This window comes from Marmota marmota, unplaced genomic scaffold (assembly GCF_001458135.2).
Source record: "Marmota marmota marmota unplaced genomic scaffold, marMar, whole genome shotgun sequence".
NCBI classification, from domain to species: Eukaryota; Metazoa; Chordata; class Mammalia; order Rodentia; family Sciuridae; genus Marmota; species Marmota marmota.
Genome location: NW_026000093.1, coordinates 14,227,295 through 14,247,930, shown reverse-complemented (window position 1 = coordinate 14,247,930; position 20,636 = coordinate 14,227,295). Strand labels below are relative to the sequence as shown.

At 37.5% G+C, this 20,636-nt stretch overlaps 1 long non-coding RNA gene across 1 annotated transcript; it reads right to left on the bottom strand.

The window, feature by feature from the left end:
- Positions 1 to 1,853: 1,853 nt before the first annotated feature.
- Positions 1,854 to 19,732, bottom strand: LOC107142425. Its single transcript, XR_001503557.2, has 3 exons — positions 19,462 to 19,732; positions 16,746 to 16,838; positions 1,854 to 2,077 (listed from the first exon to the last, which is right to left on the bottom strand). It is a non-coding gene; the product is annotated as an uncharacterized LOC107142425 (long non-coding RNA).
- Between the last annotated feature and the right edge of the window lie 904 nt (positions 19,733 to 20,636).

The window sequence follows — 20,636 nt, the reverse complement described above, 5'->3', positions numbered from 1 at the left end:
GATCACAAATTCAAGGCCAATCTGGGCAACTTAGCAAGACCCTTGTTACTACTTAATAAGATCCTCTCTCAAAATAAGAGTAAAAATACTAGGGTTGTGGCTCAGTGACAATACATCCCTGAGTTCAATTTCCATAACTGCAAGGCCCTAGGTTCAATACTGAGTATTGAGGGGAATGAAAGTATCTAAATATAAGCAATTTCTGGCTGGAGATATAGTTCAGTGGTAGAGTCCTTGCCTGTATATGTGAGGTTCTGGGTTCAATCCCCAGTACCATGAAAAAAAAAAAGGAAAAATAAATAGTTCCATGAGAAATAGCTTCTTTACTTTTTTGGATGATTCTCAAAATCCCAGTGAAAGAAAAATGGAAAAAAATATACTGACCTAAGCACTGAGTATACTACCAGTTGTTTTCTTATAATTTGTCAGTGGGTTATGAAGGCTACACAGCTGAAGACATAAAGTCTTCCACATCACCACCTGACTTCAAAAACAAATGCATCCATCCGCAGAAAAGCAAGTCAGCACTGAGTTCATTTGTGCTTTCATTGAAAATCTGATGATTTCCACTAAAAAAAAAGAATTATATTTCAAACTAATATCATATAAATTCAACTGTTCTCAAGATGTCCTACCGGAGTCATTACATTTCACATAACAATGCCAGCCACCCACAGCCACTGTGACTATCACTGAAGACAATGGCTAGATATCAAGTATAATAGGACCAGACGCAGCAAACAAATTAAAACGTGTGTCTTTCTCAAATGATACTGTTTCAAGGGGTGTAAGTGACATGGCAATTAATATCTGTGAACAGCTGGTTTTAAAGATTAAAGAAAGTGATTATTTTGCCCTGCCAATGGACAAATCTACCTTAATGTGCTGAGATGTTAGCATTTTAAGTTACATTTCCATGAAATACTAAGGATAAGGGCATGCTGTTTAGAAAATTTTAGCCCAATCTTACAATAGACTATTGTGAAGTATTTCAAGAGACAAGTCAGAATTTCAATATACCAACCAGTAAAAGTACATTGCTGTTTATAGGATTCCGAAACCAATCACAGATTAATCAAAGAAGGAAATCATTTGATTAAAAAGAATGATTCAGATTCTTATTGGTCTTTAAAAGAGAGAGGATATTTGTCCCTATACTTGGAGGACTACCATCAGTTTTAACCAGAGTAAGCCTCAAAATGACTGTGTGTAAGTCCCAATACCATGAGTACAAATATTATACAAAGTCTAAGGTTCAACATCACTTTAAACCAAAATGTCTCAACAAGCAAATTGGTAGGATGATATTTAGTGATCAAGCCATTTATAGTAGAGCTATGTTATCCCAAAGGGATGCATCTTGTGCCCTTCTAGATCTTAAGAACATTCTTAAGACAGGCATGGTCACACATGCCTATAAATCCAGCAACTCGAGAGGCTGAGGGAGGAGGATTACAAGTTCAAAGCCAGCCTCAGTAAATTAGTGAGGCCCTAAGCAATTTAGCAAGACCCTGCCTCAAAATAAAAATAAATAAAAAGGGCTAGGGATGTAGCTATCAGTGGTTAAGTGCCCATAGTTTCAATCCCCAGTGCCAAAAAAACAAACAAAAAAACAATGAACAACCTAGATCAGCAAAACTGCAATGGATCTTGTTTTGAAGGTTAGTCCTGAAAAAGTCATTCTACCACTATTACTCTAAAAGATTTACTTCTTAAGAAACAAGGCCAGGGGCTGGGGTCATGGCTCAGAGAAAGAGCGCTCGCCTAGCATGTGTGAGGCCCTGGGTTCGATCCTCAGCACAACATAAAAAAATAAAATAAATGTATTGTGTCCACCTACAACTAAAAAATAAATGTTTTTTAAAAAAGAAACAAGGCCAATTCTTTCACATATAAATATTTATTAAGGCCTTTCTTTCACAGACAGTGTATTTGTCCCAGTAATAGAAGGTGTTGCCCATGGCCATAGAGAGAAAGCTGAAGAAAGAGAATCTAGTCCAAAGAGAACTATGCCAGTCATGAGCTGAGGAGGTCATCCGTCTACCACCAGCCAAGTCCCATTTCCTTGTCTTCATACCTGAAAATGTTAAAGAGATGATTACACTTTCTTGAATTTTGTTCCTTATTTAGAAAAATATGACAGATACTCATGTCCAAAATAGTTTCATAATGTCCTTAACGCCACACCTTAGTAAATCTAGAAATGGGGGAGTTGCTTCCACATAGTCCACATAAAAAATGTTAAATTTGCCCATGCCCACTTTATACTTTAATACACACAAGAATGTATAGAAAAGTGTTCTTGCTAGTGATGGGGTAGAGAGGAAACTTATTGGGGCCTCTTGGAAAAGGTTGAGAATCACGGATCTAGAATCACTGCCATCCAGGGAGTGGCAGTATATTTCCATGAGATGGTGGGTAGTGGCTGAGGAAGCTTTCAGATCCAAGCTGAGTGGATTCTTCCAAATGCAAGTCAGAAGAAAAGTTACAAAATATTTACTCATTATCAAATAGCTCATTATCACTGCCACATTACACATATTGCTGACAGTGAAGAGTCTAGGCAGGGATGTTCTTTACGATCTTAGTGCCACAGGCAAGACTCAAAGGCAAACAGAAATGTTTTAAGGGGAAATATTAAATGACTTCATTGTGATGTGTGAAACTAAATGGCAGAATCGGCATCCTCTCCCATAAACTCATGTAATAGAAAATCTTTATTTACGATATTGGTTTCTGTTATCATTGCATTAATTGGTACCTAAGAGTAACCATTTCTACCTTAATCCTTATTTAGAAACATCTAGTGCTAAAATATATTGATGGTAGCCGGAAGCAGTTAATCAATATTGTAGGGATTCTTCTGATGTGGAAAATCAGAACTTGGCAAATAGGTTTTCTGTCTTGTCCCTCAAATCAATAGGTCAATTTGTTCTGGTTCCAAGCAGTCAATATATATTACACCTAAAAATAATAGACTCTTTAAACCTAGTTGTATAGATCTCTATAAGTTAGCAAGCCAAATCAATGTACTACTAGGGGGAGCAGTGCACTAAAAAATAAATCAACAGGATAATTCAATAGTGAAAAGGCAGAGAATCATTTTCTTATATGTCTGGTTCATTTCTTCTTTAATTCTCAGGGCCTCCCCTTGATAGCTTTTACATCTTTCCTCTCTTCTTACCCTTTGACTCTCTCATTATCTCAACCATCACTGCAGCAATCTCCAAACTTTCCAATATTATTAATGAATTTAACATAGATTAATTAAACAGTTATTTAGGTAGCAGACACTGTTCTAGGTACTTGGGAACAAAAAAGAAAAAAAATTGTCCTCAAGGAATTTATATTCTATTGTGGGAAGATATGCAAACAAGAAACAGAACAAGAAAAAAATTAGATACATATTATGAACAACAACAAAACAAAACAGAAGACAACATAAGTGAGAAATATCAATACACTAGGGTATGAAAGTAGGTTAGTTATAGCATTAGATAATCTGTCCAGGGACTCCTCAAAGAGAAGATGAAATCTGAGCAAGCTTGCAAGAGAGGAAGGAGCTGGCCAAGCAGATACCTATGGGAGAAGTATTCCAACAGAAGAAAAAGCCCAAAGCCAGGAATGTGGTTGGTGTCTTAGTGTCTCTGTCTCTGTCTCTCTCTCTCTCTCTCCCTCTCTCCTTTTTTTCTGATTGTTGTCACTATAACAAAGTATTTGAAACTGGTTGATTTACAAACAATAGAGGTTTATTTTGGCTTAGAGTTTTAGAGGCTAAGAAGTCCATGTGCCACCACATGGAGGTGGTGTCTAAAATTACTTCAGTCTGTCACAACATAGCAGAAAAGTGGAAGGAAAAGTAGGCATGTGTGGAAGAGACCAAAGACATGGTTGGCCTTGTTGGAAAACAACTTGTTGCCTTGGTAACTAGTCTACCTGTGAGAACATCTGTGACCCTCTTAATGACCTAATTATCTCTTAAAGGTCCCACCACCTCTCAATGCTGCTAAACTGGGGACCAAATTTCAACATAAGTTTCAGAGGAAACAAACCTACATCCAAATCATAGCCCCTATATGTTCCAGGAATAGCAAGGAAAAGCTTGTTTCATAACATGGATGAATGAAGGATAGAGTTGTAGAAATAGTTTCTTTTCTTTTTCAAGTCAGAAATGTAAACAGTCTCAGAATCTCTCAGACCACCACCCATTCTGTCATATGTCATATTGATTTCACTTCTTCAATGTCCCTCTAAAGTATTTTCTAACTTATTTTAAGCATTTCTTACAGAGATTGCTGAAACAGTTCTTGTCTCTTCTCCATTCTACTGAGTTTCAAATTATGTTCTTGCAAATTCCAGGAATGTCTCAGCAGGGACCCAGGATTTGGTCACTTTACAGAAGTGAGGGGAACCTCCTTATTGTCCTGAGGTCAAAGATATGTCAGAATGTTCCTCAATATCTTGAATAGGGTTGTCTCTTAGTGATAACGTTTCAGGTGATTTTTACTTTCTTTTAGGTTTTTTTTTATATTACTTACTTTTTAAAAAATCATATTAAATTTATAACAATATAAATTTTGTAATAAAAATGTTAACAATAAGCTTTTACATGAGGGACTTGCCCTATTTATTGACATGAGAAAATACATTACATTGTTGAGTAACAACACAATCTATAAAATAATACTATGTCTATCTTTAAAGAAGAGAAAGCACAAGTTACTCACCAACACATTAGTGTATGTCTTTCTGTGGACACTGAAAACAGGTGACATTTCCTTACATGTTTAATGCATTGAATATATATTATTTTTCTCATTTTTTAAGTACAGCAATGTTGTTTTTATGTTTCAAACACTTTTTAGAACTAGTACTAAAAATCTAAATAGCATCATATTTATATTGTAATTACCTTTGTTCTCTCTGATGTAACAGCCTACCCATTTCTACCTCTTGATATGTGCTGCTACCCTACTGGCTGATTGACCACATCTAGAAACCCAGGAAAAGAAAGTGACATCCATGCAATTGATTCTTGTTTGTGCAGCCCTAAGATAAGTGAAAATGACTGGGGGAAAATGGCATTGGAGAGACTACAGAGAAAATCCCTGTTATTCTAAGCAGCAATGTGGATTACAACTAGAACCATAAACATCAACTTGGGCATTCTTACATTTTTTGTGAAGATTCTCAACAACAATAATCTTGTCTATTTATCTCAGTTGTTTAATATTTGCCATTTAATGTCAATTTCTCTGACCTGGAATCTCCTTTTTCTCCTCTGCAAGAGTGTGTCCTGATTTCTTTTCTTGGAATTACATTCGTTCACTCATATCCTAATCATGAAGGGTTAACTTATGCACCTTACTTACATTTGTTCCTGGAAATCCTGACCAGAAAAGCTCTCCTCCATGAGCCCGCAGTGTCTTTATTTTATATCTAAGCCATCTTCCCAGTCAATGAGCCTCCCTCAAAGATTAATGTAGTTTGAACTTTTATAGAGGAATATCATTTGTGTGCTGTCATATTTAGCACAAATGGTGCTTCAGTCACAGCTCAGTAATATTCCAGCATATTATTTCCAAGACATTTGAGAGTTTAAAGAATTATTGAAGGGCACACTGTACTCATTTGGTAATAAGGCAGAGAGCACTGCCGTCTACCTATGATTTCAGCAAATGGAATCTCTGCTAATTTCATTGCACATAGCAAAATAGTTGTGATAGTAACCCAGATAAAATATCCCACTGGAGGAGATAGAGATATAGATGAGAGACAATTTTATAAGATCTCCAAGTATTGAAGAAGTAGTCCTGGGAGCTGAGGGCAAGATGTTGAGAATCAACTTCTCACTGTGGAATGTCAGCCTTGGGCTTGAGGTCACAGACTTTGCTTAGTCATTATTTGTTGACAGAAGCAGCCAAGCTACACAGGAAGCATGTAGCATAACTAGGACTTTAGAGCTACTACAGAGGAATGAAGGAGTTAACTCACTTAGGAGAAAACCATAAATACACCAAAATCCGGGTATTTAGTAAGAAAATTCCCTGACTTTTGCAACTTTGTGAAGGGCATAGTTAAGACTAATTTGATTTTTTTTTCCTTTTAATGTTTGAATGGACAGATATGTTTTAAAGGGATAAAAGGTCCTGCTCATTGTTACAGGTGACCAAATAGCAGTTTAAAGGTTTCTGGATGTGTGCTAACCAAAGAGATGTTGCTGTCATAAGACTTTATATATATATATATATATTACTCCACCCCTTTCTTAGGTGTTGGCCTTAAGTTTTTTACTGAATTACCCATTAAAAGCAATTATAGCACTTTTAACTCCTAGTTAAGAGAATCCTGAAAATAGAAATGGATCTTCTGCCATTGATCAGGAGTGGGCTCCGGCCTTTACAAAATCCAGTAAATACGAAATTCAGAATATCGGTTTGGAGTGTTTTTTTCCTCACCAGATATAAATGATAAAAGAATACAGCACTGAGTCCTTGGACATTCTCTTGCAACCAGTAGGGGGAATCACTTAGAAGGCAAAGTAGAGAGTGAGAAGGGAAAGAAGTGGCCCTTGATAACATTACTAAGCCTCTGAGCCTAGCTCTGAAGTCTGATTTATCTTTGCTTTTCAGCAGCACAAACCAATCAATCTCTTTTAATGATAACATAGTTTGAGATAGGTTTCCAACTATTTTCAATCATAAAAAGCACCAACTGACACACAGATCTAGAAAAAAATGTATGTAGTATTAAAAATATAAGTCAATAAGTATGATATCAAAAATCAATAAAGCATTTCAGGGGCCTATCATCTTAAATAGTGCTCAACACCAAGCCACAGAGCCACCAAGTCAAGGCTCTTTGACTTGAATAAGTGTGACAACTTAGTACAAGACAACTTCCCATTTCTTAGGGTTCTGCCTGCAAGACAATTTTTAATTTATTTCTTGAGGTGCTCAGGATCAAACCCAGGGCCTCATGCATCCTAGGCAACTGCTCCACCACTGAACTACATCCCCAGCCCAGCTTTTTTTTTTTTTCAGTTTTTTTTTTTTCATATTTATTTTTCAGTTTTTGGCGGACACAACATCTTTGTTTGTATGTGGTGCTGAGGCTCGAACCCGGGCCACACGCACGCCAGGCGAGCGCACTACCGCTTGAGCCACATCCCCAGCCCCCCAGCCCAGCTTTTGAAATTATTATTTATTGTTTTTATTTTCCATCTCTGAACAAAATGAGAATTGAGGATTTGATGCAATTTTCTTTCATTCAGGGCTCAGATGGCAGAGTGCAAGAACTTAATTTCTAGTCTCTTGGCAGAAATTTGAGGATTATCAGCTCCTAGGATTTTTAGTCATTCAGTCTAGAGATTATAGGCACTGTGAGTTTGGAATTTGTGCAGTTTGGGGTTTTGTTGTTGCTGTTTTGTTTTTAATAATTGTAATATATCTAAATATTCATAGGCTGTTCTTGGAGAAGATCAGCAGGTGGTTCCCTGTGTCTGACATGGATTTGTTTAAGGGCATGGATCTCAAAGCATCTATCTTGGAGCACCTGGAACTCCTAGAGTGTGAGGGAGCTCAGCCAACATTGGGAAACTTTGGGGGAATCATGCTATGAGATGCTTTCTTGAGGGAGGGTTGACAATAGAATAACATACGACAGACACAGACTAGGACAAAAGGGAATTAGGTTGGCTGTGGTACTCTGGGGGAAGATTTAGAGCTCACAGATTTGATTCATTAGAGAGTTTGAGGGAGGGGAGAGGTGTAGTGGCAGGAAGGTTCTAAGATTGTTCGATTTAGATATGAGGCACTCTCCAAAAGCTCACGTTTGAGATAATGCAAGAAAGGTTAGAGGTAAAATGATCACACCTAATTAGTTTTACCTAGTTAGTGCATTAATTCCCGATAGAGATTAACTGGGTGGCAACTGTCAGCAGGTGGGGTGTGGCTGGAAGAAGTGGGTCATTGGGGGCATATCTTTGGGGTATATATATTTTGCAAGCTGAGCTTAGTCTCTCTCTGCTTCCTAGTACCCTGTTCTGAGCAGCTTTCCTCCATCACACTCTTCCATCATGATGTTCTACCTCACCTCAGGCCCAGAGCAATAGAGCCAGCTGTCTATGGACTGGAACCTCTGAAACTGTGAGTACCAAAATGAACTTTTCCTTCTCTAAAACTGTTTTTGTTGGGCCTTTTGGTTACAGTGGCAAAAAAAAAAAAGGAACTAAAAAGATGGTCTCCAGAACTTGCCACCTTCTCCCTCCCCCTGTCCCCAACCACTATACAAACCCTACATAATCCTCAGTATTATGAAATGGAGGATTTTTCTCTAATAATTCAATTATGTTGACAGCACAAGCAACTATAAGAAAGGAAGATTACCAACATGTACATTAATAAAAGCATTAAAACCTGGTAATTTTCCCAGGCAGGCAGCAGAAGAGGAATCCAAGATTCAGAGCATGAAGATCTGATTGTCTACTGCAGGACTAGAGAATGGAGGGAGTCACATGCCAAGGAGTGTGGGTGAGATCTAGGAGCTGAGAGTAGGCCCCAGTTGACAATCAGCAAGGAAATAGAATTAGTCCTACAACAGCAAACTACTAAATCCTACCAACATCTAATAGATAACAAATATATTTGTCAAATCAAAATAGTACGCAGAGAAAAGTGTTTTTTCAGGAACAATGAAGAATGAATGTCAGTAGGTAGAGCTGAATGTAGGAAATCTATTGAAGAAAAGCTTCTACACATAATAAGGGCAAGTAACAAACAGTAAAAAGTTCTTCATTTCCCTATCAACTTGTACTGGAAAAAGTTTAGATCTGCACATCTTATTATCAATTATCTTCCTGAGTTTTGATAAGATAGGTAAACAACACAGAAAATATAAGAAAATCACATGGGAATGTATGTATTCTATAGTTTCTAAAGCCTGATCCTTCTGAAACACTGATAGCAATATTTGGCAATGAATAATGGTAATTTATTACTCAGCTCATTAAGTATGAATTAACTGTCAATGAATGTAAATATGATTTTAATAGAAATTTACTAATAATGGGACAATTATGTAAGAAGAACACTGTGATTTACTGCCACAGCCTAGCAGAGTTTTAGCTCAGCAAATGATTCAACATATATGGGTTAAGAAATCAGAGCTGACGGGAGCCAAGTGCTTGGTGCATGCCTGAAATCCCAGAGACTTGGGAGGCTGAGGCAGGAGGATTCCAAGTTCAAGATCAGCCTCAGCAATTTAGTGGGACCCTGTCTCAAAATAAAAAATAAAAAGGGTTGTGAGTGAAGTTAGTGATAGAGCGTCTTTAGATTCAATCCCCAGTATTGCAAAGAGAAAGAAAGAAATTAAGGAAATTATCTTTAATTTTTGTTTCTTAGTTTTCATATTAAGCCCTATACTAAGTGCTTTATGGTTTTACTTTTATTTTTTAATTTTCATTGAGTGAATATGAACTATTTCTACCAACTAGAGATTGACAGATACAATAATATATAGAGGCAGTCTTATTGTTTACTAAATATTGTTTCTGATGATGTATACTTTATATGTGTGAATCTTGAAATCCTTAAAGTATGATAGGAAACTATTACCAAAGTAAGTTTTTAAATAGATATTATTTTTAAAGCAGTTTTAGGTTCATAATAAAACTGATTGGAAATTATAGAGATGTCCCTCATCCCCTGTCCCACATGCACAGCATCCCCCATTAACAACATCCCCCACAGAATGGGACATTTGTTAGAATTGATGAACCTACATTGACACATCATGATCACCCAAAGTTTATTGTTTAAGACCAGGGTTCACTCTTCCCAGTGTACATTCTGTGAGCTTGGACATACATATATTGATATGTATTCACCAATTTAGTATCATACAGAATAGATTTGCTGCCCCAGATTTCACTTATTTGTCTGTCCCTCCCCCTAACTCCTGACCACTACTTTTTTTTTTTTGTATCTCCGTAGTTTTTTCTTTTCCAGAATCTCATCTACTTGGAATCATGCAGTTTACAGCCTTTTCATATTGGCTTCTGTCACTTAATAGGCATTTGAAGTTCTCTGTGTCTTTTCAAGGCTTGATGGTCTGTTTCTTTTCAGAGCCGAATAACGTAGTTATAAGAAAGTCCTTCAGCTAAGGAAGGACCTCTTGGTTGCTTCCAAGGTTTGGCATTTCTGGACCAAGTCACTATAAAAATCTGTGTGCAGCTTTGTGTGTGGACATGAGTTTTCAGTTCCTCTGAGTAAATTCCAAGGGGCATAACTGCTGGATTGCATGGTAAGTATACTTAATTTAAAAAAAAAAAAATCTGCCAAAATGTCCTCTAAAGTGACTATTCCATTTTCCATTCCCACCAGCAAAGAATGAGAGCTCCTGTTGCTTCACATCGTCATCAGCATTTGGTATTATCAGTGTTCTGGATTTGGGCCCTTCTAATAGGTGTATAAAGATGTCTCATTGTTACTTTAATTTGCATTTCCCTGATAACATATGATGTGGTGTATTGACTTACATATTTATTTTCCATCTGTATGTCTTGGCCAGGTGTCTATTCAGATCCTTTGCCCATTTATTATTTGGGTTGTTTAATCAGGTTGTTGAGTTTTAAGAGATCTTTATATACTCTGAATAACAATTCTTTATCACACATGTCTGTTGCAAATATTTTCTCGTAGTGCATGGCTAGTCTTCTCATTCTCTTGACAACGTCTTTTGTCAAGTAAAGTAGAAATATTTTATTTTAATTAAGTCTAGCTTATCAAGTCTTTCACAGATTGTGGCTTTGGTATTATACCTAAAAAGTCATCACCAGACCCAAGATTTTTCTCTTCTCTTCTGGGAATTATAGCTTTGTGTTTTACATTTAGGACTATGATCCACTTTGAGTTCATTTTCATGAAGGGTATAAAGTCTGTGTCTAGATTCATTTTTTTTGTATGTGGATGTCCAATGATTCTAACACCATTTGTTGAAACACAAAAAGGTTTTTATTGCCCTATCAACTTTTTAAAAAATATTTTTTTAGTTGTAGACAGACACAATACCTTTATTTTATTCATTTTTATGTGGTGCTGAGGATCAAACCCAGTGCCTCACATGTGCCAGGCAAGTGCTCTACCACTGAGCCACAACCCCAACCCCTCCCTATAAACTTTTACTGGAAGCTGCCTGCCAGTATGTTAATGTACATTTGTTTCTAACACTAACAATATATTTCTCCAGGATCTATGATAAAGGCCTTTCATACAAAGACCCAGCAACATATTGTTTTCATTCATTCCTCTTACAACTGCTCTGTGAGCTGAATTAATGTTGTGGCCTCAGTTTACAAGCAAGAAAGCTGACCAAGAGAAGAAAAGCTGCCTTCTCACCCATAGCAGACCAAGAATTCACATCTACTCTCCCTGGTGCCCTCACCTGAGTACCTGATATGCAAAGGTCACTCATTTTTACTGTACTCATAGAATAATAAAGAAGATGTACACTGGATTCTCTTGATCCTGCATTAAGAAAATGCCTATGAAATCCATTTTTCAAAAATTATCTTTCTCTTATATGACAAATGAGAGGAGAAACCCTGCATTACCCAATCACAAGGAATATGATAACTACTCCTTATCAGGAATGGAGTCATTTCATGGTTATTTGTATTGGAATACAAAACATAGTAACCTTACTCATTTCTGCCCTTTGGCAGTAATGCAAACAAATAACAAATGTTACAAATGGTGAGCCTGAATTAGAGGTGCAGGGTAACATTAACTGCATACCTTGATTTACAAGTCTCAAATATTTTTTGCAAATGATTCTTCAGAAAACTTAAAAATCAATAATTCTGCACTGTTGGAAAGTTGATAGGTCTCAAGACCAAAACAAATGTCAGGATTTTCAGAAACAAAGATGTTTATATACAACTTCAGTGGTACAAACTTAACTATCTGAAATGTTTGAGACTTGTTGTGTTTTTGATTTCAGATTTTTTCAAATTTTTGAATCTCTATATACATAATGAGACATCCTGGGGAATGGGACTCAAGCCTAAACACAGAATTTGTGTATGTTTCATCTGTACCTTATACACATAGTCTGAAGGGGATTTTATACAATATTTTTAGCATGCCACATCTTGACTGCAACTTGCCACATAGGGTTAGGTGTGAAATTTTCCATTTGAAACATCATATTGGTGCTCAGATAGTTTCAGATTATGGAGCATTTTGGATTTTGAAAGTTTGGATGAGGGATACTCACCTTACACTGCCCTTCCTGATCAAGGACAATACTACTTATTTTTGTGATTACTTTGTTATGCATAGCATAAAAGAAAAGAAAGGGAAAAAATTGTATGACAAACTCCTTGGTTCCTCAGAAGAATCTTCTAAGACCTATGAGACAGTACAGACCCACTTTTAACTTTGTAGTGCAGCCTTCCTGTTGACTTGTGTTACTTGCTGGCTGCTCTAATTGCTCTGAAGAATGTCGCTTTGCAACACAAGTTCCCATTAAGATGTTGTCTGCACCATGGTTCTAGGCAGCTCCCCGCATGGTCCCAAAGCCAAATGTTTGGTTCAAATGAAAATTATTTTACAAGATGTTTGTATATTGACCCTAACAATCACATTTGAGAATTTATGACTTAGAAATTGAAATTTTTAAAAAAAGCACTGGATTATCTACCAATATTTTTAACATATAGAAAGATTTCCATTAAAATACAACTAAGTGGAATCTCCTGATAATGTACTTAACAACAGGATATATTCAGACACATGCATTATTAGGTGAGAATGTACTTATACAAACTGACATGGTATAGCCTATATACACCAAGGCTGTATGGTACAGCTTATTGCTCTTAGGCTATACTATTCAACTGTAACACAATGGTAGGTATTTGTGTATCTAAATGTATGATGGCCACAGTGTCACTGGACAATAGGAACTTTTCACCTCCATTGTAATATTTTTTAAATTATTTTCACTACACTCTTTTAAGATCATGGTCATATATGTCCTCCCTCATAGACAGAAATATAGTTATACATCACATGACTATATTTTATAGGTGTCATATGACTTTTCTCTCTGTTCCTAAGTAAGACTTAGCATTCAGTCTTTCTCTGAAAGTTCCTACTTTGCTTTGAATAGCATTTACTCCTATTAGGACTTCAGCTTTCTTTTCTCAGTTACATACTATGTCTCTGTACCAACTCATCTATTTCATCATTTTCAATATTACATCTTTAACTACACCCCGAGAAGACAAAAGTGGGGTACCCTGGGAGCTTGATAACATGTTGTGATGGGGAGGATATGTCTATAGGGTCAGTCTTAGATTTGCCTTATGAACTAAGGGAGTTTGGGCAAGTTTATACACATTAATCCCTACCCTATAGATCTGGTGGGAGGATCAGATGAGACACTTCACGCAAAACACACAATTACTGCAGGACAGATGTGGAGTTGACACACATTTGATTTCAGCCAAGTCATTAAATTCCATGTCTCAGTTTTTTTTCTTTTTTTTTTTAAAGAAAGAGTGAGAGAGAGAGAGTGAGAGAGAGAGAGATAATTTTTTAATATTTATTTTTTAGTTCTCAGTGGACACAACATCTTTGTTTGTATGTGGTGCTGAGGATTGAACCCGGGCCACACGCATGCTAGGCGAGCGCGCTACCACTTGAGCCACATCCCCAGCCCCTGTCTCAGTTTTTCTCATCTTTGAAATGGTGGTGCTAATATAAGGAATAATTGTAAAGGGAAGTGAGACAAAGTTTTCAGGGTATATACAAGCAATGAACACTTCATGAACATCAGCCTTCTCACCCAAGATCAATACCAAAATGACCATCTGGATAGAAGTTGTATGATTTTGTGATACTTAAAGGTTGTAATGGACTCTGAAGTTAGAAAATACTGTGTTCTTTGTTTCCTCCACAAATTGATGCATCATAAATGAGTGTATAAATACAGAGTTAAAAGATTGATTCCTTTTAAATAAAGGCAGATACCACCACTACCTCCATTTTCCTAGGTCAATATTTTCTCAAGTGTGCCCTGGAGAAGGTTCATTGCAAGCATATTTAATCAGTGTTACATGATGAGACAATACAATGGTCAAATAAGTTTGGAGACTGATTATGAGGTAACCAGAGTTAAGCAGATTCTTCTGATTGAGGATAGCTTACAGCTTTTAATGTTGAAATGTCCATTGTGAATCTCTGTAAAGGCAATGTATTTTTTCTGAAATCCACAAAGCTAGTTCTGGTGTCCTTAAGAATACTCATAGAGAAGCCAGGTGCAGTGAGCTCACACCTGTAACCAGCAACTCAGGAGGCTGAGACAGGAGAAGTACAAATTAGAGAACAGCCTAGGCAACTTAGCAAGACCCAGTCTTGAAATTAAAAAAAAAAAAAAATTTTAAGGAAAATAGAGATGTATCTTTGTAGTAGAGTACTAGCCTAGCATGTGTAAGGCCCTGTATTCAACCTCCAGTAAAGCCCGCCCCCCCCAAAAAAAAAACCTCATAGAGTCATGCTCCCAGTATACATACTAACAAGCTGTGTAACACATAAGCCATGGTTGACACGTCAGGGCATAGATTTTTAAATCTTTAAAATCTTTAAAACATAGATCCCCAGACCCTAATGGACCCACTGAGTCAAGATCTCCAGGGGTGGGGCACCGCACCGGCATCTAGCATTTTTAAAAAGTTCACCACAGGGTCAAAAGTCCAAACAGTTGTAAACAATCTCTGTGGAAACTTCCCTTGAACCATGAAGATACCATCTATTCTGAATTTGCACACAATTCCACATTGAAATTTCTACTTCCCAATAAATGGAGTCATATCCAGTCCTCCCTCTGACCTTTACACACTTAGTCACCCACCCATAGGTGGCCAGAAAGTACAAGGCCTCTTGTACTTTGGAGATCCCTCTGAGGCCTGACCTGGGAGTCCAGTCCAGTGCCTTGCATTCATTTGACACCCAAAGTAAGTTCTCTGAATGAATGGCACTTTCAACTTAGCAGATTACTTACAGATAACTCTATATTTACCTTACACAGTACTAAAATTCTGACAAGAGACTACATTATAATTAGCAAAATAACTGCCACATTTCTTTCCCACTCTATCTTTTGAACTACTAGAAATATACTGCCTAGAATTTAGCCAAAGCTATATCTAAGATTGGACTGGTACCTAACAATTCCACTTGGTAGTCTTTAAAACTTATTAAAACAGATTACCCAATTGTATTAGTGTCCTATGTTGCTGTGGTAATAAATTATCACAAACTAAGTGGTTTTCAAAAACACCGACTTATTCTCTTATACCTCTGTATTCAGGAATATAATATCAGGGTGTCAGAGGGCTATGTTGCTCCTGACGTCATCAGGAAACAATTTACTTCCTTGACTTATTCAGCTTCTAGAAGCACCTGCATTCCTTGGCTTGTTGTCCCTTCCTGTATCACTCCTACCTTTTGCTTCCATTATCATATCTCCTTCTACTGCCTCCCTCTTATAAAGTCTCTTCTGATCACATGGCCCCCCTGCATAATCCAAGATCATCTTCCCACCTCAAAAATTCTTAATCATGTCTGCAAAGTCCCCTTTGCTCCATAAATGACATGTGAATGTGTTTCAAGAATTAGGACATGCACATCTTTGGGCTTGTTTAACCTCCTCCACCAATTATTTCTTAATTTATCTAAAATAGATACGGACATTGACTGTCTAGAATGTACAAGGCACACTTGGATACTATCGAGGATCACAAGGATGATAAGACCAGGTACCCAATCTTAAGAAATGTATTAGCTAATAGATAAATAAGATAAATTCATAAATAAAAATTTCAGTTCAAGGATTCATACAGACAAGCAAAAAGGACAGAACAATATGGTTCTCAGAGCCAAATACAGGAAATTAAGTAGGACACTAAATTCAGAAAGTGCCAAAAGTTAAGGTTGTCATGGCAACATGAACTCAGCAACACAGCAAAACCTGTTCATCAAAAGTATACACTTAACAGCTTTGAATATTCTGATCTGCTGAAAGAGCAGCTTTCATTCAACGATTCCATTGTAAATCCATTACAACTATGGATTAGCTCTCATTCCATGGCTATAAGACAAAAGATGGTTTGACTAATCCAGCTCAATTTCATAAATACATAGATGTCATCTACTATGTGTGAGATGTGTGAGACATGGAGATAAGTTCTTAGGGGGAGGAAAGATAGTTAAGACATCATCCCTAATGCCAGGGAACTTTTCACCCTGGGCAAAAAACATCCTGCGCAAGCATGCAAATGGTAGTAGGGACAGTCCACTAAGCACCGATATGCTAATGGAGGCCACAAGGTGACAGGGCTCAGACCTTTGAGGAAGATGAAAGTTCTCCCAGGTCAGATCAGGTAGCATTTCAAATGGGCTTCAAGAATGGGTGGGATTTTTTCAAAAAGGTAGTATGTGTACCCTCAAATGAAAGCTCAGAAATTGGTGAGAGTAGGGTATATAGAAGAACAGTAATATTTTGGCTGCCATACAGGAAAGGGTCAAGTTGTTTAAAATGTCAGATTCCTCCTTGTGTTATAAAGCCAGGGCCTGGGATCATAGGTAGTATATACTTAGCAGATAGCAAAGTTTTCAATATGGATATCACACCAATTTAAAGGGTCAACATTTCTTCACTCCACTGTTGTAAAAACTTACTTTCAGAAAACTCCTCTTCTGATTTTTTCTCAAACCTCTTTTTGTTCATGCTATTTCAGGGCCACTTGACTTGACACATGTTATTCCCTTGACCTGAAATGCAAGGCAGAAGTTATTACACAACCTTCAAAGTAAGGTGATTGAGAATCAGAGGTAAGTTTCCCAAAGATAAACAAAAGATCAGAAGTGACTCAGGGGTTAAATGTCTCTGTGACTGTAAAGCTCAAGCTAGTTTATTTTTTTTTTTAACTTTGATTATTGAACTTACTACCCTGAATTGCAATTACTTGTTTGAATATCTCGCTCCCTAATTAAACTGGAATATGCCATGGATAGAGTTCCTATCTTGCTCAATTTTATATCACTGAAATGTGTAAGTTTGTTGAATGAGGAATGAATTCTAGCTAAGCAGTTTCCAAAGGCAATGGAATCTTTTCTCTATGCAGGCCAAGCCTTTTTCCACACAGCAGGGATGCTGATTATGTGTCCTGCTACAGCAAATGCTTAGTGGGTTTTATCCAGCACCTGATCACTTATTATAAAGAAAATAACTATGAACTTCATGGACATCCCTCTTTCATATTAATTCATGCTTGCATCTTTCCCTTTTTCTGTCTGTCCAAAACTTGTTTTCAGCTGTGTTGAAACAAATCTTCAATTCTACCAGTATCTTTGGAAGATAACTCCCTAGCATCCTTGCCAACTAGGTTTTTCCTTATCCTTCCTTCATGCCTCCTTTCTACCTATTTTTATGCCAAGTAGGTTTTTATTGCCCATGACCTAGAGATCCCATGTAAAACTTCTACACAATCTGTGGTACTACAGGGCACCACTGGCTGCTTGGTGTCCTGTTTGAGCTGTCTCCTTCTCTTATCAGATTTACCTCCACAGTGATCCTACCCCATTTATTCTTTAAGTTTCTTCTTCTGCTTCTCTATCCACTTACACCAATTTAGAAATTCTTTTAGGTCCAGCAGGTACTCAAGTAGCCCCAGCTACTCAGAAGCCTAAGGCAAGAGGATGGCTTCAACCCAAGAGTTTGGGGTCAGCCTGGTAATGTGAGGTCCCATCTCTAAAAAAGAAAAAAAAAAAATGCTCTCTTTCCCTGGGACTTCATTAGGTATATTCTGTTCTATGGGGGAAATTCTGTCACTATGACCTTCAACATATATGCAGAATCCTCATCTCCACTCCCTGGGGTCATCACTACTACCCCTTTCTAGGATTGCAGCCATTGCTTCTACCAATCTCCCTGCCTGTCACCAGTCTGTACTCAACACAACAGCTCCCATGATTCTTTTAAAAATCAAATCAAGGGGCTGGGGCTGTAGCTCAGTGGTGGAGTGCTTATCTCACACATGTGCTGCACTGGGTTCAATCCTCAGCACCACATAAAAATAAATAAATAAAGATATTGTGTCCATAAAAAAAAATTCAAAAAAAGTTTTTAAAAAAATCAAATCAAATCACTTTACTTCTTGCTTATAACCCTAAGTGGCTCTCCCAAGTCACCCATACTAATAGCAAAGTCCTCTCTGGCCTGCCACAGTCCATAGGGCCCAGCCTTCCTCTCTCTCTGGTTCTTTCCATGAGGGAGCCCTACACTGGCTCTCACCTAAAAACACACTCATCCCCTTTCTTCTCCTTGGCACTGATCACCATCTGATACACTCTATTTGCTTATTATTTCTCTACCCATTAAAATTCAAGTGCCCTGAAGGCAAGAATTTTTGTCATTTTTGCTCATAAAACATTGACAAGAACAGTGCCTGGCACACAGCAGTTTCTCAGTGCAAACTTGTTGAATGAATGAACTCGAAGCATTGATTCACTGCAAGTTTTCTATTTTACCCTTGTTATTATTAGAACATCAAGGAGACACGGAATATAGAAAACAGTCACCACAGTACAGGAGTGTGCATTCAATGGCTTAACTATTTGCTACTCATAAGCAGCAGAGCCAGGCTATTTTATTTGTAAACTAATCAACAATGTATTCCAAACCTAAAAAGGGGACCTCTGAGACACCAGACACACAACAAGGAAACCAATCTATGAAACTTTTCAACACAGGTCAACCCTGGAAGTAAAAGAGATGTTCTTGTATAAGAATGAGAAAAATGGCTGTCTTCTATCCTAAGAAAAAGTTGTTTCTAAGGGTTTTACTTGCAAATCTTAGGACTTTAGGTCAAGAGATTTTTCTCCAGTTGATACACTTCTACAGAGATTAAAAAAAAAAATACTAATAATAATAAAAATAAAAAGCCAGATACTCAGCTTAGAGATCCACTGGGATACAAGATCTGATAAGTAATAAACACGGAGCTTGCAGAGGAATTCTGGAAGTTTTGAATTTGAACTGTCACACCTTGTCTTAGATTTTAATTCCCACCATTGGCAAAAAATGTCTTTTCATCCATCCCACGGAACCAAGTAAGAGTCTGAATCCCTTGGAGGAGAAACCCCATTATAAAGCAACGCCAGCGTTAGCCCCTCGTGGCAAAGATGACAAGAGGATGGCTACGCCGTGGGGCCTGCGGGTGAGGGAGCCGCCATACGGCGACCGCTCAGAAACACGCTCGAGTAAACAGATGGGGCTTCCGCGGCGCCCCAAGGCAAACAGCCCGGCTCTGCTGGACCGCGGGCGGCGGTGCATTCCGGAGTCCTGTTTGCCTCCTTGACAAAGCCCTGCCCCTGGGTTCCCAGACTTTCAAACCTTCAGCTCCTTGATCTCCGGCTCGGTGAAGGAATCGGGGGAAGCGAGGTCCCCGGGGAGGGCGCATTTCACTTCTGCCTGGCTGCGTAGATGAAAGCCCACGCCTGAACCTGCTCTCGCGGGCGAGGCAGCCGGCAGGTGCTCGCCAGGGCAGCGCAGGTGCAAAGACCTTCCAAGCCAAGGAGGCAGCTTTTGTAGGTACCACTGCCATAGAAAGCATTGAAACTTGACGCTGGGAAAGCACTTTCTCTACCCTTCAGCGCCATGGTTCAAGCACAAACTTTATCCTAATACTTTTAAAAAGAAAGAGGGGAAAAAAAGAAAACAGAAAACAGAAAATTAGATTTTTTTTTTTAAATTAACACTTTCTTATGTTTGACGTTCAAGCTGTGCCCACTCAGATTACAAAGTAATCATAGGATTTTATTACTAATTTCAATGGTGGTGTTCCGGCTCTGAAAATGTTATCTGGTTAAAAGTTTAGATATTAAGGACTCAAAGGTAAATATACAAAATTCTTTCGTGCAACATTATGATAGCAAGCACAACAAGATGAAAAAAAGAAACAGGGAAAAACAACATCCATCAATGGAGTTAGTTTAGAACATTATGTCGCAATCATTCAATGGAATACTGTAGCTTATAAAATCAACATGGAAAAAATGTCCATGGTAGAGTAAATTCAAAATGTGGTTTGCAAAGAAGTATCAGTGTTGTATGATTTACTTTTGTTTTTTAAAAATGTAAATATGTCCCTGGTCTCGGCACCAAAAGACAAAACAAACAAACAAACAAAAAATGTAAATATGTTTGTCACGGAGAAATATCAAGAAGGAAGTTTACAAACTACTCAGAAGGATTATGGGAGACTTCATTTCCTATTTTATATATTCCTGCATGACATAAATGTTTTGTATATATATATATATATATATATATATATATATATATATATATATATATGAACAAAAAACACACCCAGGAGTACCCATGTGAGTGGATGTAATTAAGTTCTCCAAGTTTAAGGCATAAAGAAATCCAAAGTAATAAATTATATAGACCAGTGAAAATTAATTTATTAATTATATCTATAGAATAGATTTATAGTGTGTCTTTTATCACTTCATAAGAAATACATGACTCTAAAATTAGAAAATTGAAGTCATTTAAAGGAA